This window comes from Carassius carassius, unplaced genomic scaffold (assembly GCF_963082965.1).
Source record: "Carassius carassius unplaced genomic scaffold, fCarCar2.1 SCAFFOLD_65, whole genome shotgun sequence".
Classification (NCBI taxonomy): Eukaryota; Metazoa; Chordata; class Actinopteri; order Cypriniformes; family Cyprinidae; genus Carassius; species Carassius carassius.
The window spans coordinates 428,683-446,750 of record NW_026775106.1 but is presented as its reverse complement, the minus strand read 5'-3'; positions in this window follow the sequence as shown (position 1 = coordinate 446,750).

Here is an 18,068-nt window from a genome sequence, read left to right as displayed (position 1 = left end):
CTGAAATCTTCTCTGTCAGCCTAACTATTTCCCTACAGCAAGTGCAGAGCCCATCTTGACCGCAGCAGAGAAAATGAGGTAAAATTGTTGACCCGCGAGATAAAGTTGTATGCAAGCTATTTAAGATACAGTTAGCAGTTAGCATACCATTCGACCACTAGCAACATGAGGTCACATCTCAAAAATGTGCACCCAAATGAGCATGGCATAATGTGTGGAACTCCAGCTAAACAGTCACGTCTTGACACTTAACGTTACTTTGCATCGCCCGCCACAAGCTCTTTGTCTGCAGCACGACAAGAGGCCATAACGGATAAAATAATTTCGTTAATTTGTAAGGACATGAGACCGATCAGTATTGCGGATGGGGCAGGCTTCGGGGAGTTCTGTCAAGCAATGCATCCGAGGTTTGATTATTTATCGTTTCATGTCAAGGAAAAGTTCCATGTTTACCACAGCACAGCTCGCTCGGAGCATTCAATGTCAGTTCTATATGCTGTAAAACTTCAATTAATATTAATAATATTTGTTTCAATCACTGAATGAAGCCTGCTATATTTGGGACAACAGTCACAACCTTAAATTGCTTGCACAAAAATGTGTTTGTTCATTTAAACCATTATGCGCAGAGAACGTGAGGGTGAGAGAGCGTGAGGTCTGCAGTCTTGGCCATTAGTTGATTTCCTTGTTTTTGTGTAGGTAATACGTTGTCATAAATGTTTAAACTTAAATAGACTATCTATACAAGTAGTTATGTCTCTTTGTATTATTTTTGCCTGTTATTGACGTAATGCGCGTCATTGACAACATGCGCAACCAGATGTTCGAATAGTTCGAATATTCGTGTATTTTTCGAACGTCAATTTTGAGCAATTTTGACAGCCCTAATATACACTGCATATAGGTTTCATATATGCGCATATATCCACATATAGGTTCTTTCCATGTGGGATGATTTTCTACAGCAGCAGAAGACCATCTCTGAACACACAACACACCGAACCCTGAAACAGATGATCTACAGCAGTGGTTCTCAACCCGCGGCCCGCATGTGGCCCGTCACGAATTCAAATGCGGCCTGCCATATGCTGAATAAAAAAATTAATTAAAAAATTTAAGCTACTAATGAAATATAAGCTATATCCTAATGTTTTTATGTGAAATTATTTTGTTTTTCATATGTTATTTTCAGACATGAGCATACAAGCGCGCACTTCAGAATTCAATTCAAATAGTCATCAACAGCCATTAGTTAATGTAAAATTGAGCATCAGAATGGACAAATTTTTTTTAAGGGAGAAAAAAAGAAATGTGAAAAATGCCAGCGAATGAACATGTACAAACAAGAATAGTCGCAGTATCAGTAGTGAAGGAGAAGTGCTGGATTTTTGGTTTGCCCAGCAACTCACTTGAAGAAGTTCAGGCAAATAACACCATATACTACGTAGCAATCCTTAATTGAAGAAATGTGGCAAAACATCTCTGGAGAGAACCTCATATTATTAAATTCTAAAATGCTTTCCATATTTGGAACAACATAGGCTACATTTGTGAACGCACATTTTCTGCAATGTCGCGCGTCAGGGTCATGCTCCCGTGTGCGTCTTACAGACTGCATCTTAAAGATTCCTTATACTTTCTGGGTCCGCAAGTCCGCTGTGGACCGCTAGGTAGGAGTGACGTAAAAATCGTCATCGGAGAGTGTATGCCGAGGCTCTGAGCAGACGACCGCGCGGACAGGTGTGTGTGGTCAGTACTCTTCAAAAGCACAATTGCACATGTGCAGGCAGTGTGAAGAAGCTCATTGCTACTCGAACCTGTGCAATCCGGCAATAAATGAATATAAAGACAGCGATGTCCAATAATTCTGGGCAATTGTTTGTGTCAAGTTATTTATAAAAGAAGTTTGTACAACGACGTAATCGGTGACTGTCTTTATTTAGCAACTCGGTACAACAGCCATCCCCTAGTGTGCTCAAACATAACATAACATCACCACATTCCCTAACCACGCCTCCTAAACAGACGTCACCTCCTGTTACTTCCAAAACTATTACACTATTATTGCATAATACCACATCTCCCTTTCTTTGAGAACAAAGGGTGGACTACCTTTGTCTCTGCAGGTCTTAAGGGGTTTATTCTGCCCTTTTGCTGGAAGACCTGTCCCTGATTCAAGCACGCAAAACAGAAATAAATAACTTACACATACCATTCTCTGAACTATTACTTTAGCAGGCTATGTTCTTCAAAACTTAAACTCTCAGGTTTCAGGCAAATGTAAACAGAAAAGCAGAACAATTTCACAATCACATTCCACTTTCTAACCTCTCTCCCACACCTGGTCCGCACAGTCTCTGTGGTGGGACCCTCTCTGCTGGGTGATGTTACCACTGGTGGAACTGGCTCTGGTGATGTTGTCACTGGTGGATTTTCTCCCACCAGTGGCTTATCAGCGTCGCTTACCCCACTGTTGGTCTGCTGTGGCACCAAGTGATGCCGGTTCCTCCTCAGTGTGCCCTGAGGCACCTGGACAATATAAGAGCGAGGGGTGTTGTGTGTAGATAGCACAGTGCCCTGGACTCGTGCATCGGTGATCCATACATCATCCCCAGGTACGAGTGGCTCTAGATTTCTTGCGCTGTGTCTCTTGTTGAAGAATTTTGCGTCGTTCCCCCTCTTTTCCCTTTCTTTGGCCTCCAGCACGTTGTAATCGGGCAGAACTGGATTCAGCAGGTTGGAAGGGCAGGAACTGTAGTGCGGAGGCGCTGCCCCATCAACAGCTCGGCTGGGCTATAGCCGTTCTGTAGAGGGGTTGCTCTGTAGGCCAGCAAAGCAAGGTATGGGTCTGATGCCTTTGTTACCAGGTTTTTCACAGTTTGTACCGCGCGTTCCGCCTCCCCATTGCTTTGGGGAAACTTGGGGCTGCTTGTGATGTGCACAAAGCCGTAGTCTGCTGCAAAGGCTTTAAAGTGGCTACCAGAGAACTGGGGGCGATTGTCACTTTTAAGGAATACACAAATCCCATGACGAGAAAATATGGATTTCAGGTGCACCACCACATCTGTGGACCTTGTGGGTGACAGCAGGGCAGTTTCCACATACCTTGAGAAATAATCTACTACTAGTAGATAGGTCTTGCCTTTCAGCATGAACAGGTCAGCTCCCAAAGTTTGCCAAGTCCTGTCCGGCATCTCCGTTGGTATCAACGGCTCTTTGACATTCTTTCTCTCCTGAATGCAGGTTCTACATTTCAGTACCATGTCATTCAGCTGGCTACTGAGCCCTGGCCACCATACTGTCTGTTTGGCCCGGCCTCTACATTTTGTCACCCCCAGGTGTCCCTCATGTAGTCTCTGCAGCACATCCCCTTGTAAGGCGAATGGGATGACAAGCCTTGTGCCCCACAGCAGCAGTCCATCATGCACAGTCAGCACTGCTCTATCAGGCCAGTAATGTCTCAGCGCTCCTTGCAATTGGCTTTTGTCAGGCCAGCCGTCTGTGCAGTACTCCATCAGCGCAGAGCATTTGCTGTCTGCCTTTAGGTGCTCGCGTAAGCTGCTCAGATAATCTCCACTGACAGGAATGTTGCTGATGACAGAGTCTACATAGATGTTGGTGTCCTCTAGTAGGCTTGTATCTGTGTGTGCTCTTGCGGTTCTTAGAGGAGCACGCGACAAGGTGTCGGCTGTCCACAGGCTTTTGCCAGGGACATGATTGACTGAATAATTTTACCTCATGAGTCGCATTTTAAATCTTTGGATTCTTGGTGGGAGGTCATCCAGGGCCTTCCTGCCCAGCAGACTCACTAACGGCTTATGATCAGTTTCCAGCTCGAATGGTCTTCCCAGGATGAAACAGCTGAACCTTTCACAAGCCCACGTTGCAGCTAATGCCTCCTTCTCTACTTGAGCATAGCGCTGCTCTGTTGGTGTCATTGACCTGGACGCATATGCCACAGGTGGCATCGCTCTTCTGCAACAGGACTGCACCCAGGCCAAAGGAAGAGGCATCAGCCGAGATTTTTAGTGCACTGTTTGGGTTGTATAGTGCAAGCACTGGTGTGGATGACAGCTCTGTTTTTTACTGGTCAAAGGAGGCCTGCTGTTCTGTCCCCCAGTACCAGTGGTTCTTTTTGGACAACAGGTCTCTTAGCACCTTGTCTTTTTCAGCCAGGTTAGGCAAGAAGCGGCCCAGCTGATTGACCATGCCCAGAAAACTTCTGAGTTCGCTGACATTTTTGGGTGCGTCCATCTCTTGCACAGCTCTCATCTTCTCCGGATCTGGCTTCACTCCATCTGCTGAAATCACATGACCCAGGAATTTGACTGTATGGCGTGTGAGCTCACATTTGTCCATGTTGAGCGTAATGCCGGCCTTTTGTGCCTTCTCTAACACCTTATGTAACCGCACATCATGCTCGTCCTGCGTCTGTCCCCAGACCAGGATGTCATCCATGTGACACAGTACTCCCTCCAGGCCACCTGTCACTTCTGTCATCATCATCCTTTGAAAGTGCTCGGGGGCTGAAGCTATGCCAAAGGGTAGCCGGTTGAAATAATAGCGCCCAAAGGGCGTGATGAAGGTGGTGTATTTGGCAGACTCTTTTGTCAATGGTACTTGCCAAAAACCCATATTGGCATCTAACTTGCTAAATACTGTTGCGCCAGCTAGCATGCCCAGAATGTGTTCAAAAGAAGGCAGGATAAACCTTTCTCTGCAAACTGATTCATTCATCCTTGTGAAATCCACACAAATGTGGACAGTACCTGCTTTTTTCGGCACCACCACCATCCCGGCGCACCAAGCAGTTGGCTCCTCAATCTTTGTGATAACGCCCATCCTCTCCATACGGTCAATCTCCTCCTTCACTTTTCCCATAGGCGGCAGAGGGACTCTGCGCGGTGCGTGTAGAGAGAAGGGCACAGCCTCTGGCTTTAATTTGATTGAGTATGGCCTCCGAACAAGACCCAGGCCACTACACAGCTTCGGATACTGTTGTTTCACAGATTCCATGGTGATGCTGTCAACCCTGCACACAAGCTGAAGCTGTTCTATAGCAGGCCTTCCCAGCAATGCAGTGTGTAGGTCTTTTACAACATAAATATCCTCTGTGGTTGTCTTTTTGCCTCTGTGCAGTGTTTCTCTGGCTACACCTAGGACAGAGAGCACATTGCCACCTGGCCCAAACAATGGGCGTGTCGACACTGCCAGGCGCTTCACATCAGGTCCCCCTGTAATGTCATAGTACACCTCGGCTGGCAGGGGCGGTGACATCAGCACCAGTGTCAATTTTAAAACACACCTTTTTTTGTCTTACTTGTAGCTGCACTGTCCACGGGTCTTTTCCAGCGTCCACGGCTCCCAAAAAGAAACTCTCTTCATCTTCTGTAGTGACAGCATTCAGCAATTTTGCAGCGTTTCTGCACACTTTGCCATAATGTCCCATTTTGCCACAGTTGTGACACACAGCATCTGCAGCAGGGCATTCTGATTTTCCATGTGACGGCATTTTCCCACATCTATAACAGGCCTTTGAACCTTGCTGTGGCCGTGCATTAGGTTTATATTTGCCTGGTGTTTGTGCTTGTGGCTGAGGCTTTGAGGGAAATTTGGGCTTCCTGTAATTGTTAGCATGCACAGCATCAACATTGGAGCACTTGCTAGCACCGCCATTTTCTCCTCTTAAGTCACACTGCTGTCGTCTAACTTCTTCAAACTGCCTTGTTTTTGTTATAGCAGTTTCAAGTGTTAAGTCTCTGTCTAGCTGTAGCTTTTTGGACAATAAGACGTTTCTCAGCCTGACCACTAACCTGTCACGTATCAGCTCCTTTTGTAACTGTCCATAATTGCAATGTTCAGCTAATCCATATAGAGCAGTGATAAAGGAATCCACCGTTTCTCCCGGCAGTTGCACACGCTGATTGAACTTGGCTCTTTCATACAGTATATTACATTCTTTTTAGGCACAAAAAATGCATCAAAGCCCGCCTTAACATCCGTGTACTTCTTCCTCTGATCTTCAGTTAGCGTAAGCCCTTTAAGCACATCTTCGGCTTCATCGCCCATACAATACACTAACGTGTTTACCTGGTTTTCTTCCGAGGTTGCGTTTAAATTGCTTGCAAGCCGAAAGCGGTCAAATCTCCTAATCCAACGCTCCCATTCATGAGGCTTGGTAAAATCAAATGGCTCTGGAGGTTGTATTGTGAACGTAGCAGTTGTTGTAGGTTGCGCCATATCAGCCGGCTCGTCTCCCATTCCTCCGCCAAACGATAACGTTACACTTTTCTTATCCTCTTCTGCTTACAAGTCGTCACATTCTGACACCATGTCAAGTTATTTATAAAAGAGGTTCGTACAACGACGTAATTGGTGACTGTCTTTATTTAGCAACTCGGTACAACAGCCATCCCCTAGTGTGCTCGAACATAACATCACAACATTCCCTAACCACGCCTCCTAAACAGACGTCACCTCCTGTATCACATCAGACAGTGCACTATAGATCCCCTGAGGAACAGTTCCACTCATTCTCTACTATAGGAGAGGAAGAATTGTATAAACTTGTTAAATCATCTAAACCAACAACATGTATGTTAGACCCTATACCATCTAAGCTCCTGAAAGAGGTGCTTCCAGAGGTCATAGATCCTCTTCTGACTATTATTAATTCCTCATTGTCATTAGGACATGTCCCCAAAACCTTCAAACTGGCTGTTATTAAGCCTCTCATCAAAAAACCACAACTTGACCCCAAAGAACTAGTTAATTATAGACCAATCTCGAATCTCCCTTTTCTGTCCAAGATTCTAGAAAAGGTGGTATCCACACAATTATATTCCTTCTTAGAGAAAAATGGTATCTGTGAGGATTTCCAGTCAGGATTTAGACCGTATCATAGTACTGAGACTGCTCTTCTTAGAGTTACAAATGATCTGCTCTTATCATCTGATCGTGGGTGTATCTCTCTATTAGTTTTATTGGATCTTAGTGCTGCGTTTGACACAATTGACCACAACATTCTTTTGCATAGACTTGAATACTTTGTTGGCATCAGTGGAAGTGCATTAGCATGGTTTAAATCGTACTTATATGACCGCCATCAGTTCGTAGCAGTGAATGAAGATGTATCCTATCGATCACAAGTGCAGTATGGAGTACCTCAAGGCTCAGTACTAGGGCCGCTACTCTTCACGCTGTATATGTTACCCTTGGGAGATATCATCAGGAAACATGGTGTTAGCTTTCACTGTTATGCTGATGATACTCAGCTCTATATTTCTTCGCAGCCCGGTGAAACACACCAATTTGAAAAACTAATGGATTGCATAGTCGATATAAAAAACTGGATGACGAGTAATTTCTTACTGCTAAATTCTGAAAAAACAGAGGTGTTAATTATAGGACCTAAAAACTCTGCTTGTGATAACCTGGAACACTGTCTAAGACTTGATGGTTGCTCTGTCAATTCTTCATCATCAGTTAGGAACCTAGGTGTGCTACTTGATCGCAATCTTTCCTTAGAAAGCCATGTTTCTAACATTTGTAAAACTGCATTTTTCCATCTCAAAAATATATCTAAATTACGGCCTATGCTCTCAATGTCAAATGCAGAAATGTTAATCCATGCATTTATGACCTCAAGGTTATATTATTGTAATGCTTTATTGGGTGGTTGTTCTGCACGCTTAGTAAACAAACTACAGCTAGTCCAAAATGCAGCAGCAAGAGTTCTTACTAGAACCAGGAAGTATGACCATATTAGCCCGGTCCTGTCAACACTGCACTGGCTCCCTATCAAGCATCGCATAGATTTTAAAATATTGCTTATTACTTATAAAGCCCCGAATGGTTTAGCACCTCAGTATTTGAATGAGCTCCTTTTACATTATAATCCTCTACGTCCGCTACGTTCTCAAAACTCAGGCAATTTGATAATACCTAGAATATCAAAATCAACTGCAGGCGGCAGATCCTTTTCATATTTGGCGCCTAAACTCTGGAATAACCTACCTAACATTGTTCGGGAGGCAGACACACTCTTGCAGTTTAAATCTAGATTAAAGACCCATCTCTTTAACCTGGCATACACATAACATACTAATATGCTTTTATTATCCAAGTCCGTTAAAGGATTTTTAGGCTGCATTAATTAGGTAAACCGGAAACACTTCCCATAACAACCTATGTACTTGCTACATCATTAGAAGAATGGCATCTACGCTAATATTTGTCTGTTTCTCTCTTTTTCCGAGGTCACCGTGGCCACCAGATCCAGTCTGTGTCCAGATCAGAGGGTCACTGCAGTCACCCGGATCCAGTACGTATCCAGACCAGATGGTGGATCAGCACCTAGAAAGGACCTCTACATCCCTGAAAGACAGCGGAGACCAGGACAACTAGAGCCCCAGATACAGATCCCCTGTAAAGACCTTGTCTCAGAGGAGCAGCAGGACAAGACCACAGGAAACAGATGATTCTTCTGCACAATCTGACTTTGCTGCAGCCTGGAATTGAACTACTGGTTTCGTCTGGTCAGAGGAGAACTGGCCCCCCAACTGAGCCTGGTTTCTCCCAAGGTTTTTTTCTCCATTCTGTCACCGATGGAGTTTCGGTTCCTTGCCGCTGTCGCCTCTGGCTTGCTTAGTTGGGGACACTTCATCTACAGCGATATCGTTGACTTGATTGCAAATAAATGCACAGACACTATTTAACTGAACAGAGATGACATAACTGAATCCAATGATGAACTGCCTTTAACTGTCATTTTGCATTATTGACACTGTTTTCCTAATGAATGTTGTTCAGTTGCTTTGACGCAATGTATTTTGTTTAAAGCGCTATATAAATAAAGGTGACATTGACATTGACATTGACTTCCAAAACTATTACACTATTATTCCATAATACCACAGTTTGTTAACATGTTTGTTGCAGAGCGAACCATCAGCCTGCGCATTCAGAAGTATAAATTGAAGTCTGCGTCCGCGTCTGGATTGCTCATTCGGAAAGTATAACACAGGCTTTACAATCGCAACTTCTTTGTGCTGTTACTCCTTTCGAGCTGAATCTCACATAATTGGTTAGCTCCCGACAGCATCAGGTGCTTTATTTATGGGGAGTAGAATTATTTATTTATTTCAATTAATGTAATAGATTAGATACCATAATATTTAGGCTATAATATTATAATTCAGGTTTGTTTGTATTGGTGACGTAATATGTAAATTATATGCTTGCAGCACGCAAGACTTGCACTGGACCATAGTGCGGCCCGCTGGAAAAAAAAGGTTGAGAACCACTGATCTACAGCAGCAGAAGACCATCTCTGAACACACAACAAACCGAACCCTGAAACAGATGAACTACAGCAGCAGAAGACACACCGGGTGCTGCTCCTGTCAGATAAGAACAGGAAACAGAGGCTACAATTCACACAGACTCACCAAAATTGGACAAAAGAAGATTGGAAAAATGTTCTCTGGTCTGATGAGTCTCGATTTCTGCTGCGACATTCAGATGGTAGGGTCAAAATTTGGTGTAAAGAACATGAAAGCATGGATCCATCCTGCCTCGTCTCCATGGTTCAGGCTGCTGGTGGTGTAATGGTGTGGGGGGTATTTTCCGGCACACTTTGAGCCCCTTAGTACCAACTGAGCATCGTTCAAACAGCACAGGCGACCTGAGTATTGTTGTTGACCATGTCCATCCCTTTATGACTACAGTGTTCTCATCTTCTGATGAATACTTCCAGCAGGATAATGCACCATGTCACAAAGCTCGAAGCATCTCAGACTGGTTTCTGGAACATGACAATGACTTCACTGTACTCAAATGGCCTGCACAGTCATCAGATCTCAATCCAATAGAGCAGCATGTGCTGGAATAGGATATATATATATATATATATATATATATATATATATATATATATATATATTACCTTTCTGCATTTGAATCATTAAATCAAAGTTGAAGTTTCTGTTAAATCTCATTCTTCATGAAACCATTAGCCAGTTAGTTAGAAGCTCCAGAGGATCCTGTTACTCTGGAAACAGTAAAAATTGATGAAAAAATGCTTCTGCAAATGTCTTAGATGTGATCTGAAGGCATTGATCAGAACCTACAGGAACAACACTGTCACCAGCAGATCCATCACTGAAAGATCATTGACCTGCCAGAGCTGATCAACTGTTGGCTGATCTGAGGTCAGCAGGTCAGGAGAGAGAAAGACATCAGCTCAGGTTTCTGTTGTTTCTTGATGACAGTTCTGTCATTCAGAAAACTGATCTCTAAAGCCATTTATTTCATGTAATATATCAGCATATCCGTACAACCCTAAAGACTGTGACTGAGTTGTTCTTTTACATGATTTTGTTGCAATTACAAGTTATTTTAATTTAGTGAAAGTCTGTGAACTTATTCACAGAAAGACTTTGTGTGCTTGTCTTAAACTGCCACAGATGCATTTGGACCAACAGATCGTTGAAGATCAGAACAATAACGAATCCTGAAGCTTGTTTACATGTACAAAAAAATGCAGAATCTGTGTCAAGTCAAGTCACCTTTATTTATATAGCACTTTAAAGAAAATACATTGCTTCAAACCAACTGAACAACATTCATTAGGAAAACAGTGTGTCAATAATGCAAAATGATAGTTAAAGGCAGTTCATCATTGAATTCAGTGATGTCATCTCTGTTCAGTTAAATAGTGTCTGTGCATTTATTTGCAATCAAGTCAATGATATTGCTGTAGATGAAGTGACCCCAACTAAGCAAGCCAGAGGCGACAGCGGCAAGGAACCGAAACTCCATCGGTGACAGAATGGAGAAAAAAACCTTGGGAGAAACCAGGCTCAGTTGGGGGGCCAGGCCTCTGACCAGACGAAACCAGTAGTTCAATTCCAGGCTGCAGCAAAGTCAGATTGTGCAGAAGAATCATCTGTTTCCTGTGGTCTTGTCCTGGTGCTCCTCTGAGACAAGGTCTTTACAGGGGATCTGTATCTGGGGCTCTAGTTGTCCTGGTCTCCGCTGTCTTTCAGGGATGTAGAGGTCCTTTCTAGGTGCTGATCCAGCATCTGGTCTGGATACGTACTGGATCCGGGTGACTGCAGTGACCCTCTGATCTGGACACAGACTGGATCTGGTGGCTACGGTGACCTTGGAATAAGAGAGAAACAGACTAATATTAGCGTAGATGCCATTCTTCTAATGATGTAGCAAGTACATCGGGTGTTATGGGAAGTGTTCCCGGTTCCGGCTTACCTAATTAATGCAGCCTAAAAATCATTTAACGGATTTGGATATTAAAAGCATATTAGTATGTTATGTGTAAGAGATAAAATTGCAACCATTCAGCCGTCAGCTACAGTATCACATCAGACAGTGCACTATAGACCCCCTGAGGAACAGTTCCACTCATTCTCTACCATAGGAGAGGAAGAATTGTATAAACTTGTTAAATCATCTAAACCAACAACATGTATGTTAGACCCTATACCATCTAAGCTCCTGAAAGAGGTGCTTCCAGAAGTCATAGATTCTCTTCTGACTATTATTAATTCCTCATTGTCATTAGGACATGTCCCCAAAACCTTCAAACTGGCTGTTATTAAGCCTCTCATCAAAAAACCACAACTTGACCCCAAAGAACTAGTTAATTATAGACCAATCTCGAATCTCCCTTTTCTGTCCAAGATACTAGAAAAGGTGGTATCCACACAATTATATTCCTTCTTAGAGAAAAATGGTATATGTGAGGATTTCCAGTCAGGATTTAGACCGTATCATAGTACTGAGACTGCTCTTCTTAGAGTTACAAATGATCTGCTCTTATCATCTGATCGTGGGTGTATCTCTCTATTAGTTTTATTGGATCTTAGTGCTGCGTTTGACACAATTGACCACAACATTCTTTTGCATAGACTTGAATACTTTGTTGGCATCAGTGGAAGTGCATTAGCATGGTTTAAATCGTACTTATATGACCGCCATCAGTTCGTAGCAGTGAATGAAGATGTATCCTATCGATCACAAGTGCAGTATGGAGTACCTCAAGGCTCAGTACTAGGGCCGCTACTCTTCACGCTTTATATGTTACCCTTGGGAGATATCATCAGGAAACATGGTGTTAGCTTTCACTGTTATGCTGATGATACTCAGCTCTATATTTCTTCGCAGCCCGGTGAAACACACCAATTTGAAAAACTAATGGATTGCATAGTCGATATAAAAAACTGGATGACGAGTAATTTCTTACTGCTAAATTCTGAAAAAACAGAGGTGTTAATTATAGGACCTAAAAACTCTGCTTGTAATAACCTAGAACACTGTCTAAGACTTGATGGTTGCTCTGTCAATTCTTCGTCATCAGTTAGGAACCTAGGTGTGCTACTTGATCGCAATCTTTCCTTAGAAAGCCACGTTTCTAGCATTTGTAAAACTGCATTTTTCCATCTCAAAAATATATCTAAATTACGGCCTATGCTCTCAATGTCAAATGCAGAAATGTTAATCCATGCATTTATGACCTCAAGGTTAGATTATTGTAATGCTTTATTGGGTGGTTGTTCTGCACGCTTAGTAAACAAACTACAGCTAGTCCAAAATGCAGCAGCAAGAGTTCTTACTAGAACCAGGAAGTATGACCATATTAGCCCGGTCCTGTCAACACTGCACTGGCTCCCTATCAAGCATCGCATAGATTTTAAAATATTGCTTATTACTTATAAAGCCCTGAATGGTTTAGCACCTCAGTATTTGAATGAGCTCCTTTTACATTATAATCCTCTACGTCCGCTACGTTCTCAAAACTCAGGCAATTTGATAATACCTAGAATATCAAAATCAACTGCAGGCGGCAGATCCTTTTCCTATTTGGCGCCCAAACTCTGGAATAACCTACCTAACATTGTTCGGGAGGCAGACACACTCTTGCAGTTTAAATCTAGATTAAAGACCCATCTCTTTAACCTGGCATACACATAACATACTAATATGCTTTTATTATCCAAATCCGTTAAAGGATTTTTAGGCTGCATTAATTAGGTAAACCGGAACCGGAAACACTTCCCATAACAACCTATGTACTTGCTACATCATTAGAAGAATGGCATCTACGCTAATATTTGTCTGTTTCTCTCTTGTTCCGAGGTCACCGTGGCCAACAGATCCAGTCTGTGTCCAGATCAGAGGGTCACTGCAGTCACCCGGATCCAGTACGTATCCAGACCAGATGCTGGATCAGCACCTAGAAAGGACCTCTACATCCCTGAAAGACAGCGGAGACCAGGACCACTAGAGCCCAGATACAGATCCCCTGTAAAGACCTTGTCTCAGAGGAGCACCAGGACAAGACCACAGTAAACAGATGATTCTTCTGCACAATCTGACTTTGCTGCAGCCTGGAATTGAACTGCTGGTTTCGTCTGGTCAGAGGAGAACTGGCCCCCCAACTGAGCCTGGTTTCTCCCAAGGTTTTTTTCTCCATTCTGTCACCGATGGAGTTTCGGTTCCTTGCCGCTGTCGCCTCTGGCTTGCTTAGTTGGGGACACTTCATCTACAGCGATATCGTTGACTTGATTGCAAATAAATGCACAGACACTATTTAACTGAACCGAGATGACATAACTGAATCCAATGATGAACTGCCTTTAACTATCATTTTTGCATTATTGACACTGTTGTCCTAATGAATGTTGTTCAGTTGCTTTGACGCAATGTATTTTGTTTAAAGCGCTATATAAATAAAGGTGACATTGACATTGACATTGACATTGTAAGCCAGGTTAAAGAGATGGGTCTTTAATCTAGATTTAAACTACAAGAGTGTGTCTGCCTCCCGAACAATGTTAGGTAGGTTATTCCAGAGTTTAGGCGCCAAATAGGAAAAGGATCTGCCGCCCGCAGTTGATTTTGATAATCTAGGTATTATCAAATTGCCTGAGTTTTGAGAACTTAGAGGATTATAATGTAAAAGGAGCTCATTCAAATACTGAGGTGCTAAACCATTCAGGGCTTTATAAGTAATAAGCAATATTTTATCTATTTTATCTAATATCAAATCTATACGATGTTTGATAGGGAGCCAGTGCAGTGTTGACAGGACCGGGCTAATATGGTCATACTTCCTGGTTCTAGTAAGAACTCTTGCTGCTGCATTTTGGACTAGCTGTAGTTTGTTTACTAAGCATGCAGAACAACCACCCAATAAAGCATTACAATAATCTAACCTTGAGGTCATAAATGCATGGATTAACATTTCTGCATTTGACATTGAAAGCATAGGCCGTAATTTAGATATATTTTTGAGATGGAAAAATGCAGTTTTACAAATGCTAGAAACGTGGCTTTCTAAGGAAAGATTGCGATCAAATAGCACACCTAGGTTCCTAACAGATGACGAACTATTGACAGAGCAGCCATCAAGTCTTAGACAGTGTTCTAAGTTATTACAAGCAGAGTTTTTAGGTCCTATAATTAACACCTCTGTTTTTTCAGAATTTAGCAGTAAGAAATTACTCGTCATCCAGTTTTTATATCGACTATGCATTACATTAGTTTTTCAAATTGGTGTTTTTCACCGGGCCGCGAAGAAATATAGAGCTGAGTATCATCAGCATAACAGTGAAAGCTAACACCATGTTTCCTGATGATATCTCCCAAGGGTAAAATGTAAAGCGTGAAGAGTAGCGGCCCTAGTACTGAGCCTTGAGGTACTCCATACTGCACTTGTGATCGATATGATACATCTTCATTTACTGCTACGAACTGATGGTGGTCATATAAGTACGATTTAAACCATGCTAATTCACTTCCATTAATGCCAACAAAGTGTTCAAGTCTATGCAAAAGAATGTTGTGGTCAATCGTGTCAAACGCAGCACTAAGATCCAATAAAACTAATAGAGAGATACAACCACGATCAGATGATAAGAGCAGATCATTTGTAACTCTAAGGAGAGCAGTCTCAGTACTATGATACGGTCTAAATCCTGACTGGAATTCCTCACAGATACCATTTTTCTCTAAGAAAGAATATAATTGTGAGGATACCACCTTTTCTAGTATCTTGGACAGAAAAGGGAGATTCGAGATTGGCCTATAATTAACTAGTTCTTTGGGGTCAAGTTGTGGTTTTTTGATGAGAGGCTTAATAACAGCCAGTTTGAAGGTTTTGGGGACATATCCTAATGACAATGAGGAATTAATAATAGTCAGAAGAAGATCTAGGACTTCTGGAAGCACCTCTTTTAGGAGCTTAGATGGTATAGGGTCTAACATACATGTTGTTGGTTTAGATGATTTAACAAGTTTATACAATTCTTCCTCTCCTATAGTAGAGAATGAGTGGAACTGTTCCTCAGGGGGTCTACAGTGCACTGTCTGATGCGATACTGTAGCTGACGGCTGAATGGTTGCAATTTTATCTCTAATAGTATCGATTTTAGAAGTAAAGTAGTTCATGATGTCATTACTGCTGTGGTGTTGGGAAATGTCACCACTTGTTGAGGCTTTATTTTTCGTTAATTTAGCCACTATATTGAATAAATACTTGGGGTTATGTTTGTTTTCTTCTAAAAGAGAAGAAAAGTAATCGGATCTAGCAGTTTTTAATGCTTTTCTGTAGGATAGGTTACTTTCCCGCCAAGCAATACGAAATACCTCTAGTTTTGTTTTCCTCCAGCTGCGCTCCATTTTTCGGGCTGCTCTCTTTAGGGTGCGAGTATGCTCATTATACCATGGTGTCATACTGGTTTCCTTAACCTTCCTTAAGCGTAAAGGAGCAACTGTATTTAAAATTCTAGAAAAGAGAGAGTCCCTAGTTTCTGTTACATCATCAAGTTGTTCTGAGGTTTTGGATATGCTAAGGAATTTGGATACTGTGATAGAGTGGGACACTCTGAAGGGGATAATACTGGTCTGGCAGTTTCCTTTGACAGGGCTCCGGTCAGAGAGAAGGGCACGGAGAAATTATTCCAGCAAACTTTAATATTGTAGTTTGGGTACAAGCATTGGTGTACAAATAGGTATATGTGTGTGTGTGTGTGTGTGTGTGTGCGCTCTATAAAAGAAACAAAGAATAAAATAATATTAATCACAATGTACAAAAGTATAAAAAATATGTACAAAGGTATACAGTACTATCCAATGCAATAATAAACATTGAATCAGAATACTGAAATATAATAATTTGGTCAAATAGCCTGAAAAGAGTCATAAACAACTAATATACAGGCATACGAAAGGTTCATGAGGCAAAGTAGGAATACTAAATGGATTTGGTGGTCTTCGCTTTCCTCTAGTGGAAGCGGGCGCAACTGCACCCCATGCGCCCAGAACGTGAGGGGTGCATGGCCTGGGAGTGCCGAACTACACTCTAGGTGCGTCTGACAGCGACACAGAGGCTAAACACGATTTAGCAGTAGGACTAAAGGGCATAAGAATTGAAATATAGCACTCGAGAATACAGCTTAAGGCTGAAATAATGTAAAGGAAACAATCTCCAGTCTAACAAGGCTTATCACATGGTCACGTGATACCTATTAACTAAAGAAATACACACGAAAGTATCAAACCATGCGTATAATATACTTAACATGAAAACAGGTGAAAGTAGACAACATCTAAACAAGTTCGATGGCAATATTTGCATCTTAGTGCAGGATGAAACTTACTTTCAATTAGGTAACGCACAAGCGAGCCACCATCCCACAGAATGCGGAGTCGGGAATGAGGATGGAATACATCAGGAAGATAACTTAAAAAGCAGTCTTTTGTGGTAGAAGTGATGGTTCTTCCATACTTGTAACAAGAAGTAGAATTTACAATTTTGGCTATATGAATTTTGCACAGAACTAAATAATGATCTGAGATATCATCACTTGATATCTCTTGATATCACTTGATGGCTGTGTAATTTCAACACTATCAACATCAATTCCATGTGACAGTATTAAATCTAGAGTATGATTTCGACAATGAGTAGGTCCTGAAACGTGTTGTCTAACCTCAATAGAGTTCAGAATGTCTAAACATGCTGACCCCAATGCATCTTTTAGATTATCAACATGGATATTAAAATCACCAACTATTAAAACTTTATCTGCAGCCAGAACTAACTCGGATGTAAAATCACCAAACTCTTTAATAAAGTCTGTATGGTGCCCTGGTGGCTTGTATACAGTAGCCAGTACAAACATAACAGGGGATTTATCATTAACATTTGTTTCTCTGGATAATGTTATATGAAGCACCATTACTTCAAACGAGTTATACTTGTAGCCTGCCCTCTGAGAAATCCTGAAAACTTTGTTATAAATTGAAGCAACACCTCCCCCTTTGCCTTTTAGACACGGCTCTTGTTTATAACAGTAATCTTGGGGGGTGGACTCATTTAAAACAATGTAATCATCAGGTTTTAGCCAGGTTTCTGTCAAACAGAGTACATCTAGATTATGATCAGTGATCATATTATTTACAAGAAGTGTTTTCGTAGAAAGGGATCTGATATTCAATAAGCCAAGCTTTATCATTTGTTTATCCGTATTGCATCTGTTTTTTATTTGTTGAACCTCAATTAAATTGTTAATCTTAACTTGGTTTGGACGTTTTTTGTATTTTCTAGTTCGGGGAACAGACACAGTCTCTATAGTGTGATATCTAGGTGAAAAAGTCTCTATGTGCTGAGAATTAACTGACCTCTGTGACGGGAGGCAGCTAGCAGACGGTCGGTTTAGCCAGTCTGTCTGCTTCCTGACCTGGGCCCCAGTTAGTCAAGTATAAACACTAAGACTATTTGCCAAATTTCTAGAGTGAAGAGTGGCGCCACCCCAGGAGGGATGAAGACCATCTCTTTTAAACAGGTCAGGTCTGCCCCAAAAGCTCGTCCAATTGTCTATGAAACCTATGTTATTCTGTGGGCACCACTTAGACATCCAGCCATTGAGTGATGACAATCTGCTATGCATCTCATCACCACGGTAAGCAGGGAGGGGACCAGAGCATATTACAGTGTCTGACATCCTGCTTGCAAGTTCACACACCTCTTTAATGTTATTTTT